General features: G+C 47.9%; 3 pseudogenes; all 3 read left to right on the plus strand.

The window, feature by feature from the left end:
- Positions 1–1217: 1217 nt before the first annotated feature.
- On the plus strand, positions 1218–1327 carry LOC120981311 (annotated as a pseudogene).
- Positions 1328–2428: 1101 nt separating this feature from the next.
- On the plus strand, positions 2429–2547 carry LOC120981310 (annotated as a pseudogene).
- Positions 2548–3559: 1012 nt separating this feature from the next.
- Positions 3560–3679, plus strand: LOC120981298 (annotated as a pseudogene).
- Positions 3680–20608: the final 16929 nt, after the last annotated feature.

Genomic DNA, 20608 nt, shown 5'->3' on the forward strand with positions numbered 1-20608 from the left:
TCTTAGTCCAGGCAGCCAAGGCCTGATCACAACCTCCCGGTATACTGGCATTTGGAAATTAAAGGGTTCAAGGCAGCTGGGCCAGGCTTTGGGACTGGTGCCTGCACGTTTATGGCCGGCCAGCAGAAGGAATGTCCCCCTCTGCTAAAGGGAACTGTGTGTAAGAGAGCCATTGAGTGGGTGAGCACATGCAGGCCAGGAGGTGGCCAGAGCGCGGGGGAGGTGGGGGGAGTTTCGGCTAAGGCCTTGTAAAGAGGTAGGCAGACGGGAGACTGTGACGGGTGAGGTGGCTGGCGTGGGACTAGAGGCGGCTAGCTGGGCGCCGGAGCTTCCTAGGCGCTCTACGCTGCAGACAGGCTTTAGGGAGCAAAAAAAGGAAGAGGAAGGAAAGAAGGAAAAGGCCTAGGGACAGATTTATCATTACTCTGACAGCTCACTCCACTTTAACATATGGCTAAAGTCAGTTTTAGCCAAGTCAGATTTATGATCGGCCCTTTAAGACTGTAATACGCCCTAGCAAAGAGAAGCCTGCTGAAAAAGCAGCTTGCAATCATTCGCACCCATCTCACCTTCTTCCTTCAAAGGGGCATGCCGGCCAGAAGCAATTATCGCCACCCACTGGACAGATGATAACTGCTAGCTGGGTGAGGGAGCGACCCCTGGGAGCCCACCCAAAGGCGCACGGGCGAGAATTGCTTGTGGCCGGAATACCCCTTTTCATTCACCTCCGGACACCTCGTTCCATCCCAACTTTCAGCTCCGCCTTTCACAGCTGGAATCATTTCTTGGCCTGCGGAAAGCCTGTCCTGAGCGTTTTTTTTACAGACACCTGCTGCTGGGGCGCTACGGCGGCAAATCTTTCATGGCTGAAAAAAGACACCAATCGGCATGGGGAGGGGTGGGCTATGGGGGGGTGGGTCTTAACCCATTGGCCGTTCAGACCCGTCCCCTAATGGGCCAGAGTGGCGCAGTGCCAGAATTCACGGCTCGAAAGCTCCTGAGTGTGTTAGGCGTTTTGCCATGCCCCCAACCAGATGTCCCTCGATGCTGGACAGAGGGGAAGGAAGTCCGTCGCTGAAGTCCCGAGGGCGTTGGCTGTTTAGCGCTGGGCCGGCGCCACCTCCTGTTCCTGGTCAGTCCTCGGCTCACCAAGCGTGTGCGCCGCTTCGACTCCGTGCAAGCTCCAGGAAGGCTGCCTGGGCGACAAGACAGGTGGTGTCTACCGGCCATGCCACCCTGGGTACGCCTGATCTCAGAAGCAAAGCAGGGTTGGGCTCGGTCAGTACTTGGATGGGAGACCTCCAGGGAAGAGCAGGTGCTGTAGACCGTCTGCGCTTCCTCGTTTACATTTTTGTCATCTCCCGCTCAGATCGGCCAGCATGAATCGACGCCGCTACGCACAGCGACTTGGCGCTTCCCAGAGGAGAAAAGCGCAAGAGGCCTCGGGGACGGTTTGGCTGCTAATGGCTTCTCCCCGAGCCTCCCCTGCAGGCCTCCCACCTAGCTCTTAGTCCAGGCAGCCAAGGCCTGATCACAACCTCCCGGTATACTGGCATTTGGAAATTAAAGGGTTCAAGGCAGCTGGGCCAGGCTTTGGGACTGGTGCCTGCACGTTTATGGCCGGCCAGCAGAAGGAATGTCCCCCTCTGCTAAGGGGAACTGTGTGTAGGAGAGCCATTGAGTGGGTGAGCACATGCAGGCCAGGAGGTGGCCAGAGCGCGGGGGAGGTGGGGGGAGTTTCGGCTAAGGCCTTGTAAAGAGGTAGGCAGACGGGAGACTGTGACGGGTGAGGTGGCTGGCGTGGGACTAGAGGCGGCTAGCTGGGCGCCGGAGCTTCCTAGGCGCTCTACGCTGCAGACAGGCTTTAGGGAGCAAAAAAAGGAAGAGGAAGGAAAGAAGAAAAAGGCCTAGGGACAGATTTATCATTACTCTGACAGCTCACTCCCTTTTAACATATGGCTAAAGTCAGTTTTAGCCAAGTCAGATTTATGATCGGCCCTTTAAGACTGTAATAAATCTGGTTTGACGGTAGCAGTTTATCCGTCAGTAAGCAGCTTTACAAAAGTCGCACGTTGTTATGAAAAAGTCGCAAGTTTTTATGAAAAAGTCGCATGTTCTATTAAAAAGTCTCATAAGATAAGCATGGTCCTCACTGGAGTGAAATTGCTACTTTTTTGCGACTTTTTACATTAGATTAGATTAATTTACATAAGAAAACACGCCCACTTTCAGAAAACTGGCGAGCATAGTGCAGAGCAGAAAAAAGTTGCAAATTTGTGCGCAGTTTTAGCGTTTGGGACTTTTTTGGGGACTTTTTCACTCCATTATTCTGACCTGAGCTAATGCTAAATCTGGCCCTTAGTGTTCAGCTCTGGAAAAGCCTGCCAGACTGCAAAGGAGAAGAGCAGCAAGTGAGAGGCTTGTTTCCGCCTATGGCCACACCACCCTGAACACGCCTGATCTTGTCTGATCTCGGAAGCTAAGCAGGGTCGGGCCTGGTTAGTACTTGGATGGGAGACCGCCTGGGAATACCAGGTGTATTACTTTTAGGCTTTTACTTTTACTTTTGCTTTTGCTTTTCCTCACGTCAACCAGCAGGGGTCACTCTCCTCTATGCCTAGTTTACATTCACTTTTTCAACCGCTCACTTGCTTCATTGCATTCGCTTTCTCTCTCCTGCTCTTTAACCCTTGCAAAACCCCAGTATGCTTGTTAGACTCCTGCCCACCACCATTCTTGCTTCTTACTTTTGAGACTAGGCTTCACTTCCATAGTACCCATGCCTCCCGCAGGGCTGGAGGCAATCACCGCTAACCTGCAGGCTCATTTACAGCGCCACACCAGCACAACATCCTTGCGGGCAATACGCCCTAGCAAAGAGAAGCCTGCTGAGAAAGCAGCTTGCAATCATTCGCACCCATCTCACCTTCTTCCTTCAAAGGGGCATCCCGGCCAGAAGCAATTATCGACACCCACTGGACAGATGATAACTGCTAGCTGGGTGAGGGAGCGACCACTGGGAGCCCACCCAAAGGCGCACGGGCGAGAATTGCTTGTGGCCGGAATACCCCTTTTCATTCACCTCCGGACACCTCGCTCCATCCCAACTTGCAGCTCCGCCTTTCACAGCTGGAATAATTTCTTGGCCTGCGGAAAGCCTGTCCTGAGCGTTTTTTTTACAGACACCTGCTGCTGGGGCGCTACGGCGGCAAATCTTTCATGGCTGAAAAAAGACACCTGTCGGCATGGGGAGGGGTGGGCTATAACCCATTGGCCGTTCAGACCCGTCCCCTAATGGGCCAGAGTGGCGCTGTGCCAGAATTCACGGCTCGAAAGCTCCTGACTGTGTTAGGCGTTTTGCCATGCCCCCAACCAGATGTCCCTCGATGCTGGACAGAGGGGAAGGAAGTCCGTCGCTGAAGTCCCGAGGGCGTTGGCTGTTTAGCGCTGGGCCGGCGCCACCTCCTGTTCCTGGCCAGTCCTCGGCTCACCAAGCGTGCGCGCCGCTTCGACTCCGTGCAAGCTCCAGGAAGGCTGCCTGGGCAACAAGACAGGTGGTGTCTACTGGCCATGCCACCCTGGGTACGCCTGATCTCGTCCGATCTCAGAAGCAAAGCAGGGTTGGGCTCGGTCAGTACTTGGATGGGAGACCTCCAGGGAAGAGCGGGTGCTGTAGACCGTCTGCGCTTCCTCGTTTCCATTTTTGTCATCTCCCGCTCAGATCGGCCAGCATGAATCGACGCCGCTACGCACAGCGACTTGGCGCTTCCCAGAGGAGAAAAGCGCAAGAGGCCTCGGGGACGGTTTGGCTGCGAATCGCTTCTCCCCGAGCCTCCCCTGCAGGCCTCCCATCTAGCTCTTAGTCCAGGCAGCCAAGGCCTGATCACAACCTCCCGGTATACTGGCATTTGGAAATGAAAGGGTTCAAGGCAGCTGGGCCAGGCTTTGGGACTGGTGCCTGCCCGTTTATGGCCGGCCAGCAGAAGGAATGTCCCCCTCTGCTAAGGGGAACTGTGTGTAAGAGAGCCATTGAGTGGGTGAGCACATGCAGGCCAGGAGGTGGCCAGAGCGCGGGGGAGGTGGGGGGAGTTTCGGCTAAGGCCTTGTAAAGAGGTAGGCAGACGGGAGACTGTGACGGGTGAGGTGGCTGGCGTGGGACTAGAGGCGGCTAGCTGGGCACCGGAGCTTCCTAGGCGCTCTACGCTGCAGACAGGCTTTAGGGAGCAAAAAAAGGAAGAGGAAGGAAAGAAGAAAAAGGCCTAGGGACAGATTTATCATTACTCTGACAGCTCACTCCCCTTTAACATATGGCTAAAGTCAGTTTTAGCCAAGTCAGATTTATGATCGGCCCTTTAAGACTGTAATAAATCTGGTTTGACGGTAGCAGTTTATCCGTCAGCAAGCAGCTTTACAAAAGTCGCACGTTTTTATGAAAAAGTCGCATGTTCTATTAAACAGTCTCATAAGATAAGCATGGTCCTCACTGGAGTGAAATTGCGACTTTTTTGCCACTTTTTACAATAGTCCCAATAGTAAATCTGTCTAGAGATTAATTTACATAAGAAACCACGCCCACTTTCAGAAAACTGGCGAGCATAGTGCAGAGCAGAAAAAAGTTGCAAATTTGTGCGCAGTTTTAGCGTTTGGGACTTTTTTGGGGACTTTTTCACTCCATTATTCTGACCTGAGCTAATGATAAATCTGGCCCATAGCGTTTACAAACTATGGTACGAAAATGTGAATTTCCGCTTTTTGAAGCAGCTCTGACTTTCTGAGCACCTGTCATGTTTCCTGAGGTTCTACAATGCCCAGACAGTAGAAAAACCCCACAAATGACCCCATTTCGGAAAGTAGACACCCTAAGGTATTCGCTGATGGGCATAGTGAGTTCATAGAACTTTTTATTTTTTGTCACAAGTTAGCGGAAAATGATGATGATTTTTTATTTTTTTCCATACAAAGTCTCATATTCCACTAACTTGTGACAAAAAATAAAAACTTCCATGAACTCACTATGCCCATCACGAAATACCTTGGGGTGTCTTCTTTCCAAAATGGGGTCACTTGTGGGGTAGTTATACTGCCCTGGCATTTTAGGGGCCCTAATGTGTGGGAAGTAGTTTGAAATCAAAATGTGTAAAAAATGCCCTGTGAAATCCTAAAGGTGCTCTTTGGAATTTGGGCCCCTTTTCCCACCTAGGCTGCAAAAAAGTGTCACACATCTGTTATCGCTGTACTCAGGAGAAGTAGGGCAATGTGTTTTGGCGTGTTATTTTACATATACCCATGCTGGGTGAGATAAATATCTCGGTCAAATGCCAACTTTGTATAAAAAAATGGGAAAAGTTGTCTTTTGCCGAGATATTTCTCTCATCCAGCATGGGTATATGTAAAATGACACCCCAAAACACATTCCCCAACTTCTTCTGAGTACGGCGATACCAGATGTGTGACACTTTTTTGCAGCCTAGATGCGCAAAGGGGCCCATATTCCTTTTAGGAGGGCATTTTTCGACATTTGGATCCCAGACTTCTTCTCACGCTTTAGGGCCCCTAAAATGCCAGGGCAGTATAAATACCCCACATGTGACCCCATTTTGGAAAGAAGACACCCCAAGGTATTCAATGAGGGGCATGGCGAGTTCATATAATGTTTTTTTTTTTGCCACAAGTTAGCGGAAATAGATTTTTTTTTTTTTTTCTCACAAAGTCTCCCTTTCCGCTAACTTGGGACAAAAATTTCAATCTTTCATGGACTCGATATGCCCCTCAGCGAATACCTTGGGGTGTCTACTTTCCGAAATGGTGTCACATGTGGGGTATTTATACTGCCCTGGCATTTTAGGGGCCCTAAAGCGTGAGAAGAAGTCTGGAATATAAATGTCTAAAATTTTTTACGCATTTTGATTCCGTGAGGGGTATGGTGAGTTCATGTGAGATTTTATTTTTTGACACAAGTTAGTGGAATATGAGACCTTGTAAGAAAAAATAAAATAAAAATTTCCGCTAACTTGGGCCAAAAAAATATCTGAATGGAGCCTTACAGGGGGGTGATCAATGACAGGGGGGTGATCAGGGAGTGTATATGGAGTTATCACCCCCCTGTCATTGATCACCCCCCTGTAAGGCTCCATTCAGACGTCCGTATGTGTTTTGCGGATCCGATCCATGTATCCGTGGATCTGTAAAAAACATATGGATGTCTGAATGGAGCCTTACAGGGGGTGATCAATGACAGGGGGGTGATCACCCCATATAGACTCCCTGATCACCCCCCCTGTCATTGATCACCCCCTGTAAGGCTCCATTCAGACGTCCGTATGTGTTTTGCGGATCCGATCCATGTATCCGTGGATCTGTAAAAAACATACGGACGTCTGAATGGAGCCTTACAGGGGGGTGATCAATGACAGGGGGGTGATCAATGACAGGGGGGTGATCAGGAAGTCTATATGGGGTGATCACCACCCTGTAAGGCTCCATTCAGATGTCCGTATGTGTTTTGCGGATCCGATCCATGGATCCGTAAAAACATACGGACGTCTGAATGGAGCCTTACAGGGGGGTGATCAGGGAGTCTATATGGGGTGATCACCCCATCATTGATCACCCCCCTGTAAGGCTCCATTCAGACGTCCGTATGTGTTTTGCGGATCCGATCCATGTATCAGTGGATCCGTAAAAAACATACGGACGTCTGAATGGAGCCTTACAAGGGGGTGATCAATGACAGGGGGGTGATCAATGACAGGGGGGTGATCAGGGAGTCTATATGGGGTGATCAGGGGTTAATAAGTGACAGGGGGGGGTGTAGTGTAGTGGTGTTTGGTGCTACTTATTACTGAGCTGCCTGTGTCCTCTGGTGGTCGATCCAAGCAAAAGGGACCACCAGAGGACCAGGTAGCAGGTATATTAGACTCTTTTATCAAAACAGCGTCTAATATACCTGTTAGGGGTTAAAAAAATCGCATCTCCAGCCTGCCAGCGAACGATCGCCGCTGGCAGACTGGAGATCCACTCGCTTATCTTCCGATCCTGTTAACGCGCGCACCTGTGTGCGTGCGTTCACAGGAAATCTCGCCTCTCGCGAGAGGACGCGTATATGCGTCCACTTAGAATAGCAGGGCCGCCGCCAGGACGCAATCCTGCGTACGGCGGTCCTGAGGCGGTTAAACAGTCCTTCTCATCATGCTATTCACATTTTGACATCATGAGACCAAGACGACACCTACACAATTGATCAATAGTACCTCACTATTGCGAGGCTTCAAGCAAGATGTTTTCAGACAGAAGTAGCCACTGAGCTTAAAATGTCATAGAGAGTCATCAGCAGGTTGTAAGAGAGATGCAGAGAGACTAGAAGAGTCACAGTAAGGCCTAGAAGTGGACGTCCTTTGGCCACATCCCACACTGATGACTGCTTCATTGTGAACAGTGCCCTGCGGAACTGGATGATGAATGCCACATTTCAGGGGTTCTCCGGGAATTAAGAAAATGAAAATACTTAAATATTACTTTACTATAAATATATTCCCAAATACCTTTTATTATTTATAATGGCTCATTTTGTGTTGGGAGCAATCAGGGGAAAAAAAAATGGCCACTGTCCCATTAGTTCACACAAAACCTGTCCTGATCACACATGAGGACCAGTTACTTCACAACACTGAGGTGAAGAGCTTCCTCATCCTCCTCCACCTCTGTACTTGCCAGGTATTATGATCCTGAATACAGATGATAAGAACTTTAGCTGAATCTCTGGCGAATTTAGTTCATGAGGAGACATGAAGTACAGAGACGACGGACATGACAGACTGTGGTAATGTTGGGCTGTGGTAATGGAGACTGCATACAAGAGCTGCTGCTCATTAGCCACACATCACCCTTCTCTCATGTCTCCTCATCTTCTCCATTCCCACAGATATTCACCTGTATGAGGCAGCTCTTTACCTACTGTTGTGAAGTAACTTGTCCCCCTGTGTGATTAGGACAGGTTTTGTATGTACTAATAGGATGGCGGCCATTTTATTTCTCCTAATGATTGCTCCCTAGACAAAACAAGCTATTCTAAGTAATGAAAGGTATTTGTGAATACATTTATTATAAAATAATATTTAAGTATTTTCATTTTTTTTTATTCCTGGAGAAGCCCTTTAAGGATGGTGAGAGGCACCCGAGTGTCATGTCAGACCATTCAAAACCGCTTACATCACCATGGTCTGCGTGCTACACGACCTGCAAGGGTATCTGACCACAGGCGCCATCGTCTTGCATGGGCCGGGGAGCATATATACGCAGGACGAGGGACCAGTGGGCCTCAGTGCTGTTCACTAATGAAAGTCTATTCACACTGAACAGATGATGATGTTGGAGACGTCAAGGAGAGCGCTATGCATCAGCCACTGTTTGCCTTTGGTGGTGGTGGTGGTGGTGGTGTAACAGTGTGGGCAGGTGTGTCTAGTCAATACAGAACTGCCATACTTTTTGTGAATGGTACAGTGACAAGCCCATACTACTTGAATAACATCATTAATCCAGTCACTGTGCCTCTGCATGAACAACACAGGCCTAATTTCATCTTCATGGACGAAAATGCGCCATATCATTAGGAAATGGCTGCTGGAGAATGGGGTACCTCAAATGGAGTGGCCTGCACTTTTTCCAGACCTGAATCCCATTCAAAACCTATGGGATCAGCTGAGTCGCCATGTAGAGACTTGTAACTCTGTACCCCAGAACCTCAATGACTGAGGGCTGCCCTTCAAGAAGAGTGGGATGCCCTGCCTTAGCAGACAATGAGTCAACTTGTGAACAGCATGAGACGTCGTTGTCAAGCTGTAATTGATGCTCAAGGCCACATGACTAGTTATTGAGATAATTACATATTCGTGGGTATACCTACTACTGTTGTTGGCTTTTGTTTCAATAAATTGTTTAATATGAGGAAATCACCATTGCTGCTTCTACTTAAATGCCCTACTTTCATAATATAATATCACTGTAGCGTGAACTTGTTACGTTTTCCATAAATTTCTCCCGAAAGCCAAATATCCCTAACTTTTTGTGAGTAGTGTATGTACAGATGTAGCCAAGCCAAGGTAGAGATGAGCAAACCAGTCGAGATTTGTTTCAGGTCTGGTTCGCTGACTTTTTGTAAATGTTCAGTTCAGACCTGAATTAATTCAGACCCAATGACAGCAATAGTAAATGATGTCTGAGTGATACGGACATACATAGCTATGGGTAAACGCACATTTGACGATGTTAACATATAGTGTGTTTAAAGAAACACTGCAACAGCACATGTCTCATCCTTTTTCACATTCCAAAGCTTCCAAAAATTGTCGCTTATCACATGGTGTTATGGGATAAAAAATTTAAAAAAGTGGGAGCAGTGCAGTGTGGATGTAGAAAGGGTACGGTATGGATATAGTGGCATCTGGCCGCAATAGTGGCAGGAGCAGTATATAGTAGTAGTTGTGATAGTGGCGGCAGATGCTTTGCGTTAATGGTGGTGGGAGTAGGGATTACCAGGAGCAGCAGCAGCTGAGGCCATATGGTACATACTGACAGAAAGGCAGCTGCATGATGGAGGAAGTAGCAGCCTTACAGAAGATGATGGTCGTCAGGTCGCAGCAGTGGTATGATGGTGGCAGCGACAGCAGCTGTACAAAACATGATGTTGGCAAGTGGCATGTTGCAGGTTGCAGCAGCTGTACAGAATGTGATGGTTGGAAAGTGGTATGTGCAGGTAAACAGACAGCAGTACCATGATGCCGGTGGCAGCAGCAGCCATACAGAACGTGATGGTAGGCAGACAGACAGCAACAGTGACTCTCCCTGGCAATAAGCTTGATTGATTTCTGACTCTCCCTGACTCCCCAAGATCGTTTTCCTGGCAGACACCATCACATCCAACCACATTCATTCACAGCCCAGCACAGAATGGCATTCTGCTCGTTTTGCTAGGGCACCTCCCTGCCTGCTGCAGCATTGATTGGCTCATCCAGGCTGTCTGTCAGCCTGGAAGCCAATCATGGCAAGCCCTCACCCCCACTTCATGTTGGTCTGCCATCCAAAAAAAGCCGGTTCACTTATCCTTAAAGGGGCCCAGGCATATAGGGGACATTTTTTAGTCTCAGATAACCCCTTTAATCTCTTGGGGACACAGGGCGCCCTGATGTCCTGGTACTTAAGGACACAGGGCGTACAGGTACGTACTGTGTATTTCCAATCACTGGCGGGCGGTGATCGGAACAGAGAGCCTGTTGAAATCATTCAGCAGGCACTCTGTGATAATGCCGAGGGGGGTCCTGTAACCCCCCCATATCGGCCGATTGCAGCAAACCGCAGGTCAATTCAGACCTGCAGTTTGCTGCGTTTCCGGGTTATTCGGGTCTCTGGTGAGGATGGTGATCGGTGGTGTGATAATACACCACCAATCACCATCCTTAGATCCTGAGAGGTGATTGTGACATCACCTCATAGGATCGATTCCGATTGGCTGGACAGGTGGGCGGGGGTTAACTTCCTTTAGCTCTTCTCTCCTCCTCCACACTGCTTCCTGGAGTGAGAAAGAGAGAGCAGCCCGTCGTCCACCTCCTGAGCCCAGCACCCCCACTGAGCCACCATGAACCTAGGGACAGGTTAGGGAGAGCTTAGATTAGACAAGGATACTCAGGGTGCTGCAGTTTGACCCCCCCCCACCTCTTCCAATCCCATTTTTTGGGGCAGAAGCACTATACGCCCTGCTTGCCTCCGATTCCGGGAGCCCCAGTGAGGATGAGGATGACCCCACTTTCCTCTTGTCATCTGCGTCCTCCTCATCATCTAGTGATGATGCGCCCCCAAGGCGAAGCCAGGCAACCCCCATGCTAGGAACCCTGTGGCCCACACTAGTATGAGCAGCCCTGGGGCTCATACTAGTTTTCCAGCCCACCAGACCTGAGCCCCCTACCGCTGAACTTATCTGGTGTACCCCAGAGGATTTTGAGCCCGTGATTCCTGACTTTGTTGGCCAACCAGGAATCCAGATTCCCACAGTGGGCTTCACTGAATATGACTATTTTAGTTTTTTTTTCAGTGACCACTTTGTGAATCTGATGGTGGAGCAAACAAACTTGTTTGCCCAACAGTTCATTGCTCAACACCCGGGCTCCTTTTTGGCTAGGTCTGGTGGCTGGACTCCGGTCAATGCAGCCGAGATGAGGATGTTTTGGGGCCTCGTGCTGCACATGGACCTAGTCAAAAAACCCAGTGTCAGGCAGTACTGGAGTGGGGTCGTCCTCTACCAGACTCTACTGTATGGCCATGACACGTTCACGTTTTGATGCAGATAATGCAGCATGTCCCCACCCGAGGTGATCCTGCCTATGACCGCCTGTACAAAATCAGGCTGGTCATCGATCACTTTGGGGCTAATATTTGGAGGCCTATGTACCTTGGAAGGGAGGTCGCTGTTGATGAGTCTCTCATTGCTTTCAAGGGGAGACTCATTTTCCGCCAGTATGTTCCCTCTAAGCGGGCGAGGTATGGCGTGAAGCTGTGCAAACTTTGTTAGAGTACCTCACGGTACACTTACAAGTTTTGTGTGCACAAGGGGCGAGATTCCCGTATTCAACCCCCAAAATATCCCCCCACTCTGGGTGTTAGCGGGAAACTTGTGTGGGATCTTATGCACCCACTGCTAGATAAGGGTTACCACCTGTATGTGGTTAACTTTTATACTAGTATCCCCTTGTTCTAGTCCCTCGCCGCCAGAGCCACGCCCAGAACCGTGCGGAAAAATCAACGCTGCCTCCCTATCTACCCCCTCCAGGTACCTATCCCCCAGGGGTGAGACCAGTGCCCTTACCAGTGGAAACCTGTTGCTGGTCAGATATAAGGACAAGAGGGATGTCCTTGTACTGTCCACAATTAACGGTAACGGCATCACCCCTGTCCCTGTGCGAGGTACCACGGCAATGGTCCACAAGCCCGATTGTATCGTCGACTACAATCGGTATATGGGAGGAGTTTATCTCTCTGATCAAGTCCTCAAGCCATATAACGCCATGCGCAAAACCCTGGCATGGTACAAAAAAGTTGCTGTCTACTTGGTACAGGTTGCCTTGTACAACTCTTTTGTGCTGTCCCGGAGAGCTGGCAACACAGGGAAATTCCTCCAGTTCTATGAGGCAGTCCTTAAGGCCCTGATCTTTTCTGACCGGGAAAGAGCAAGCCAGAGTACCTCGGGAACTGGAGGCGGGCGGATCGTCCCTGGCCAACACCTTCCAGGTGTGGTCCCCCATACTGGAAAGAAGGGACAGTCCCAAAAATAGTCACAGGAGGGGGATACGGAAGAACACCACCATTCAGTGTGAAACGTGCCCCGATCATCCCGGCCTCTGCATTGACGGTTGCTTTAGGGCAGGCATGTTCAACCTGCGGCCCTCCAGCTGTTGCAAAACTACAACTCCCATCATTCCCGGACAGCCTACAGCTATCAGCCTACAGAAGGGCATGGTGGGAGTTGTAGTTTTACAACAGCTGGAGGGCCGCAGGTTGAGCATCCCTGCTTTAGGGAGTACCACACTTCCATGGAGTACCAAATTTATAATCCCCTTCCCTAATTTTAAATTCTATTTAGCCACTGACAATCGCCCAAAAAAAAAACTATGGTTCTCAGACTTGAGACACTAAAACAATTTTTTTTTTTTCAAAAATGATATTTTTTAAAACTAAAATAATTTTAAAAAGTATACATATTAGGTATCGCCGCGTCCGTAAGAATCTGCTCTATAAAAATACCCCATGACCTAACCCCTCAGATGAACACAGTCAAAAAATATAAAAATGGTGTAAAAAAAAAGGGTGGCTACTGTTCCAATGTAATACCGAGTTTGTAGATGTAGGCTTCCGATAAATGCAAGTAGTTAGTTCATGCAAACCCATTTTTGAGATCAGGATATTCAGGAAGGGGAGAGTGTTCTTGTTTGTCTCATATGTGAAACGTAGTCCCAGGTCGTTACAGTTGAGCTTCTCAACAAAGGCTGAAAAGGCCAGTTCAGTCGCATTCCATATGATGAAGATGTCATCGATGTACTGGGTCCACAATGCCACGGGCCCTGTACAGGACGACACTGCATGACTGAATACGATAGTCGCTTCCCACCAGCCCAGGAGCAAATTAGCATAGGATGGTGCACATGATCATCCCATTGCGGTGCCCCTGAGCTGGTGGTACCACTTGCCATCAAAAAGAAAAAAGTTGTGAGTGAGGATGTATCTCAGAAGTTTCAGGACAAAATGGTTATGTTCACTGAATTGCTTTCCCCTCATGCTTAAGTAATAACTGACTGCTTGGAGACCCGCTTCGTGCTGAATAGATGAATAAAGCGCCTCCACCTCTATACTTGCAAGGAAAGACTGGTGGTCCAATGTGATACCATCTATCCTTTTTAGAAGATCCATGCTATCACGTATGTATGAGGGCAGGGATGTCACAAATGGTAGAAGTATACAGTCGATGTATTTGCCCAGGTTCTGACAAATACTCCCTACTCCTGAAACAATCGGTCATCCTTTTAGGGGATTTATATCCTTATGGATTTTAGGGAGCCCATAAAAGCTAGCGACCACTGGGAATTTTGGATATAAGAAATCAAACTCTGTATCTGAGATAATCCTACTACATTATATATACGCCTCCCTAGACCAAAATAGTGCCAATAAAACTGTCCTCTCATCCCACAAAAGATGAGCCCCTACCTAAGACAATTGGCTATAAACAAAAACAAAAAAATGACTCTCAGACTATGGAGATACTAAAATGTTTTTTTTTTGTTTAAAAAAGGATATTATAGTGTAAAACCGATCTCAATAGCGGAAAGCAAAACGCTGATGTGAAAGTAGTCTTACACACACAAACATAAAGGGCTTCTCAGGGCTTTTACTATTGATGACCTGTCCTCAGGATAGGTCATGAATATCAGATCGATGGGAGTCCGGCACTTGGTACCCCTGCCGATCAGCTGTATGAGGAGACGCATGTGCCGTTTCCCTTTTTTCTTCCTGCTCACCGCTGCTGTCTATGGCAAAGACCATAGACAGCAGCTGTGAACAGGAAGGGAGTAGGGAGACTGCATGTGTGCACCATCTCCTTATACAGCTGATCGGCGGGGGTGCCGGGTGTCAAACCCCTGCCGATCTGATATGGATTACCTATCCTGAGGTCATCAATAGTAAAAGACCTGACAACCACTCACTCCAGTTTTGAAAAGTGGGTGAAAAAATGGACATGGTTAGCATGGCAAGCTGATTTAAAGGGAACCTGGCACCGGGATTTTGTGTATAGAGCTGTGGACATAGGTGGCTAGATGGGCGCTAGCACAACCGCAATACCCAGTCCCCATAGCTCTGTGTGCTTTTATTGTGTAAAAAAAACGATTTGATACATATGCAAATTAACCTGAGATGAGTCCTGTCCCTGACTCATCTCAGGGACAGGACTCATCTCAGGTTAATTTGCATATATAAAATGCACACAGAGCTATGGGGACTGGGTATTGGGGATGTGCTAGCGGCCATCTAGCAACCCATGTCCTCAGCTCTATACCCCAAATCCCGGTGGCAGGTTCCCTTTAAGCCAGATTTATTAAATCTAACTTTTAAAAAGCTCCAATAATTGTCACAGTCTTACTGCAGTAAAGAAGTGGTGTAGAAAGTGGAGTAATAGATTAGGACAAAATTGTTAAACCATTTCATGACCAAGGGTCATTGATGCCCCAGTGTCCAGGTCAAAATTTACAAATCTGACATGCGTCACTTTATGTGGTAATTGCTTTGGAACACTTTTATTTATCCAAGCCATTCTGAGATTGTTTTCTCGTGACATATTATACTTCTTGATAGTCATAAATTTGAGTCAATATATTTCACCTTTATTGATGAAAAAATCCCAAATTTATAAAAATAAATAACAAATTCACAATTTTCTAAATTTCAATTTCTCTGCTTCTAAAACAGAAAGTCATACCTAATAAAATATTTACTACTTAACATTTCCCATATGTCTACTTTATGTTGGCATCGTTTTGGAAATGTCATTTTATTGTTTTAGGACGCTACAAGGCTTAGAATTTTAGAAGCAATTCTTCAAATTTTTAAGAAAATTTCCAAAACCTACTTTTTAAGGACCAGGTTCAGGTCTGAAGTCACTTTGTGGGGCTTACATAGTGGAAACCCCCCATAAATGACCCCATTGTAGAAACTACACCCCTCAAGTTACTCAAAACTGATCTTACAAACTTTGTTAACCCTTTAGGTGTTCCACAAGAATTAAAGGAAAATGGAGATGAAATTTCAAAATTTCACTTTTTTGGCAGATTTTCCATTTTATTAAATTTTTTCTTTAACACATTGAAGGTTAACAGCCAAACAAAACTCAATATTTATTACTCTGATTCTGCGGTTTACAGAAACACCCCACATGTGGTCGTAAACTGATGTAAAGGCGCACGGCAGGGCGCAGAAGGAAAGGAACGCCGTATGGTTTTTGGAAGGCAGATTTTGCTAAACTGGTTTTAGATGCCATGTCCCATTTAAAGCCCCCCTGATGCACCCATACAGTAGAAACTCCCAAAAAGTGACCCTATTTTGGAAACTAGGGGATAAGGTGACAGTTTTATTGGTACTATTTTGGGGTACATATGATTTTTTAATTGCTCTATATTAAGTTTTTTGGCTGTTTTGGCACAGTTTTTTTTTTTTTTTACAAGATTCATCTGACAGGGTAGATCATGTGCTATTTTTAAAGAGCAGGTTGTTACGGACGCAATGATATCAAATATGTCTACTTTCTTTGTTTGTTTCAGTTTTACATAATAAAGCAATTTTAAAAAAGAAATTATGTTTTTGCGTGTCCATTTTCTGAGTGCCATATGTTTTTTATTTTTCTGCCGATCGTCTTGTGCAGGGGCTCGTTTTTTGCAGAAAGAGTTGAAGTTTTTATTGGTACCATTTTTGGGTACATAGGATTTTTTGATCATTCATTATTACACTTTATGGGGCAAGGTGACAAAAAAATTGGCTGTTTTGGAACAGTTTTTATTTTTACAGCGTTTATCTGAGGGGTTAGGTCATGTGACAGTTTTATAGAGCACATCGTTACGGACGTGGCAATACCTAATATGTATACTTTTTCTTATTTATTTAAGTTTTACACAATAATAGCATTTCTGAAACCAAAAAAATGATGTTTTAGTGTCTCCATAGTCTGAGAGCCATAGCTTTTTTATTTTTTGGGCGATTGTCTTAAAAAAGTTATCATTTTTTGCGGGATGGGGTAACGGTTTTATTGGTACTATTTTGGGGGTCATAACCCTTTTTGATCGCTTGCTGTTGCACTTTTTGTGATGTAAGGTGACAAAAATGTCTTTTTTTTTTACACATTTTTTTTATGGTGTTTATCGGACGGGGTCTATCATGTGATATATTTATAGAGACTGTCGTTACGGACGCTGTGATACCTAATATGTGTAGTTTTTTTTTTTTTTTTATAGGAAAAAGCAATTTATTTTTTTAATTTTACATTTTTATTTATTTTTTATTATTTTCACTTTTTTTTTTATCAAGTCCCTCTTGGATCTTGAAGATCCAGTGGGGCTGATGGCTGTACTATACTTTGCAATGCTCTTGCGTTGCAAAGTATAATACAATCAGATGCCCTGTAGGTGGCAAAAGCGGATGCTTTTGCAAAGCATCCGGTTGCCATGGCAACCATCGGGCGCTGCAATCGCAGCAGCCCCGATGGTGGAGAGAGGGAGCCCCCTCCCTCTATTAACCCCATGGATGCCGCTGCCGCGGGATCTATTGGGTTACTGCAGAGTGTCAGCATAGAGCTGACACACTCTGCTGATGGCGGCGGCTCAGGAATGGAGCTGCCGCCATCACACACAGCAGGGGGACCGCACGGCATGGGGGCAGCATTGAGTGTGTCACGGCCAGCATTGGGGGGCAGGAGGAATGTATGGGGCGGGGAGGGGGCGGACCGCAGGAGGCAGGAGATAAGCGCTTCAGCGGCAGGCGGACACAAGGGGGGCTTGGAGGGGCACAGATCGGGGGGGGGGGCACGAGGACACATTACCTGATTTCAGGCTCTGATCTGCAGAGCGCAGATCAGAACCTGAAACCGGCATTTTTTCACTGCCGTGATCCGATTGGTTAGTCTGCACAGACTAACCAATCGGATCGATTGTCGGCAAGGGGCCACTCTGATTGGTCCCTTGCTGACATTACTAGACCGTATGCTGTCCGTGACAGCAGCAGGACAGGTGCAGAAGCTTTAATCAAAGCGCTTTGAAGCGCTTGGATTAAAGAGCTGGCTTGACGTCTATACACGTGGTAGCTGCACGGGGTATGTGCAGCTATCACGTATATATACAGATTGCGGTCGTGAAGGGGTTAAAGATGCACCAAATTTAACAATGTGTAACATTTGATAAATTTGCCACAAATTACGGCAACACAGACTCCTGAAAAACTGACTAACAATTCATTGCCTGATCCATTTCCACCATTGACTGTGACCAGTGTGGATGCTATTGTACAGAGAGGTAGTATATAAAGCAGTGACCATCGCCTATTGTGAATGGTGGATCCTGTGTTATCTGTACAGAGGTCTTAACTTTCATTGCAATCCTGCTTGTGATAATAATGAGATGACTTCTGAAAAGTGATCAGTACAGAACAGGAAGTCGTAAAAGGGTTGTGCAGCCATTTATATTGATGACCTACCCTCAGGACATCAATATCAGATCTGCGGTCGTCCCAGTTTATAAAGACGAGGCGGTGCTCCATGCGATCACCGCTTCATCTTCAATTCACTGCATTTCGTCACGGAAGTGCAGTGTAATACAAGCACCTGCTCCATTCAAGTGACTAGAGCGAGTGCATGTAATTACAGTATGCCACCGCTCCACTGGAGAAAAGACATCCTGTAATGACGAGGATCAATATAAATGGCTGTACAACCCATTAACATTTTATTAGTACAAAAACTTTACACAATTTCAGGATTTTGTTTTTAAATTACAGTTATTGACATGGAAATTAAAAGAAAAGGTAAAAAAAAGGGCATTCACTAATGTTTAACCACTTCCCGACTGCCCATAGGATATAAGCAGTGGTGTATCTTGGTTTTGTGCTGCCCTAGGCGAGACTAAACTCGGGCACCCCCCTAATATAAATTTGACCCACCCCTTCCTGTCAAGGCCAAACCCCTTTCTCTCTAAACCCCACCCCTTCCTGTCAAGGCCAAACCCCTTTCTCTCTAAACCCCACCCCTTCTTATGTGCCATCCACAGATCCCCCTCCCCTAAACAGTGCCATCCACAGATCCCCCTCCCCTAAACAGTGCCATCCACGGATCCCCCTCCCCTAAACAGTGCCATCCACAGATCCCCCTCACCAAAACAGTGCCTACCACAGATCCCCCACCCCTAAACAGTGCCATCCACAGATCCCCCTCCCCTAAACAGTGCCATCCACAGATCCCCCTCCCCTAAATAGTGCCATCCACAGATCCCCCTCCCCTAGTGCCATCCACAGATCCCCCTCCCCTAAATAGTGCCATCCACAGATATCCCCCCTAAATAGTGCCATCAACAGATCCCCCTCCCCTAAATAGTGCCATCAACAGATCTCCCCCCTAAACAGTGCCATCCACAGATCCCCCTCCCCTAAACAGTGCCATCCACAGACCCCCCTCCCCTAAATAGTGCCATCCACAGATCCCCCTCCCCTAAACAGTGCCATCCACAGATCCCCCTCCCCTAAACAGTGCCATCCACAGATCCCCCTCCCCTAAACAGTGCCATCCACAGACCCCCCCTCCCCTAAATAGTGCCATCCACAGATCCCCCTCCCCTAAACAGTGCCATCCACAGATCCCCCTCCCCTAAACAGTGCCATCCACAGATCTCCCCCTAAATAGTGCCATCCACAGATCCCCCTTCCCTAAATAGTGCCATCCACAGATCTCCCCCCTAAATAGTGCCATCCACAGATCCCCCTCCCTAAACAGTGCCATCCACAGATCCCCCTCCCCTAAACAGTGCCATCCACAGATCCCCCTCCCCTAAACAGTGCCATCCACAGATCCCCCTCACCAAAACAGTGCCTACCACAGATCCCCCACCCCTAAACAGTGCCATCCACAGATCCCCCTCCCCTAAACAGTGCCATCCACAGATCCCCCTCCCCTAAATAGTGCCATCCACAGATCCCCCTCCCCTAAACAGTGCCATCCACAGATCCCCCTGCTTAAACAGTGCCATCCACAGATCTCCCCCCTAAATAGTGCCATCCACAGATCCCCCTCCCTAAACAGTGCCATCCACAGATCCCCCTCCCCTAAATAGTGCCATCCACAGATCCCCCTCCCCTAAATAGTGCCATCCACAGATCCCCCTTCCCTAAACAGTGCCATCCACAGATCCCCCTGCTTAAACAGTGCCATCCACAGATCTCCCCCCTAAATAGTGCCATCCACAGATCCCCCTTCCCTAAATAGTGCCATCCACAGATCTCCCCCCTAAATAGTGCCATCCACAGATCCCCCTCCCTAAACAGTGCCATCCACAGATCCCCCTCCCCTAAACAGTGCCATCCACAGATCCCCCTCCCCTAAATAGTGCCATCCACAGATCCCCCTCCCCTAGTGCCATCCACAGATCCCCCTCCCCTAAATAGTGCCATCCACAGATATCCCCCCTAAATAGTGCCATCAACAGATCCCCCTCCCCTAAATAGTGCCATCAACAGATCTCCCCCCTAAACAGTGCCATCCACAGATCCCCCTCCCCTAAACAGTGCCATCCACAGACCCCCCTCCCCTAAATAGTGCCATCCACAGATCCCCCTCCCCTAAACAGTGCCATCCACAGATCCCCCTCCCCTAAACAGTGCCATCCACAGACCCCCCCTCCCCTAAATAGTGCCATCCACAGATCCCCCTCCCCTAAACAGTGCCATCCACAGATCCCCCTGCTTAAACAGTGCCATCCACAGATCTCCCCCCTAAATAGTGCCATCCACAGATCCCCCTCCCTAAACAGTGCCATCCACAGATCCCCCTCCCCTAAATAGTGCCATCCACAGATCCCCCTCCCCTAAATAGTGCCATCCACAGATCCCCCTTCCCTAAACAGTGCCATCCACAGATCCCCCTGCTTAAACAGTGCCATCCACAGATCTCCCCCCTAAATAGTGCCATCCACAGATCCCCCTTCCCTAAATAGTGCCATCCACAGATCTCCCCCCTAAATAGTGCCATCCACAGATCCCCCTCCCTAAACAGTGCCATCCACAGATCCCCCTCCCCTAAACAGTGCCATCCACAGATCCCCCTCCCCTAAATAGTGCCATCCACAGATCCCCCTCCCCTAGTGCCATCCACAGATCCCCCTCCCCTAAATAGTGCCATCCACAGATATCCCCCCTAAATAGTGCCATCAACAGATCTCCCCCCTAAACAGTGCCATCCACAGATCCCCCTCCCCTAAACAGTGCCATCCACAGACCCCCCTCCCCTAAATAGTGCCATCCACAGATCCCCCTCCCCTAAACA

Source organism: Bufo bufo, chromosome 10, assembly GCF_905171765.1.
Source record: "Bufo bufo chromosome 10, aBufBuf1.1, whole genome shotgun sequence".
Classification (NCBI taxonomy): domain Eukaryota; kingdom Metazoa; phylum Chordata; class Amphibia; order Anura; family Bufonidae; genus Bufo; species Bufo bufo.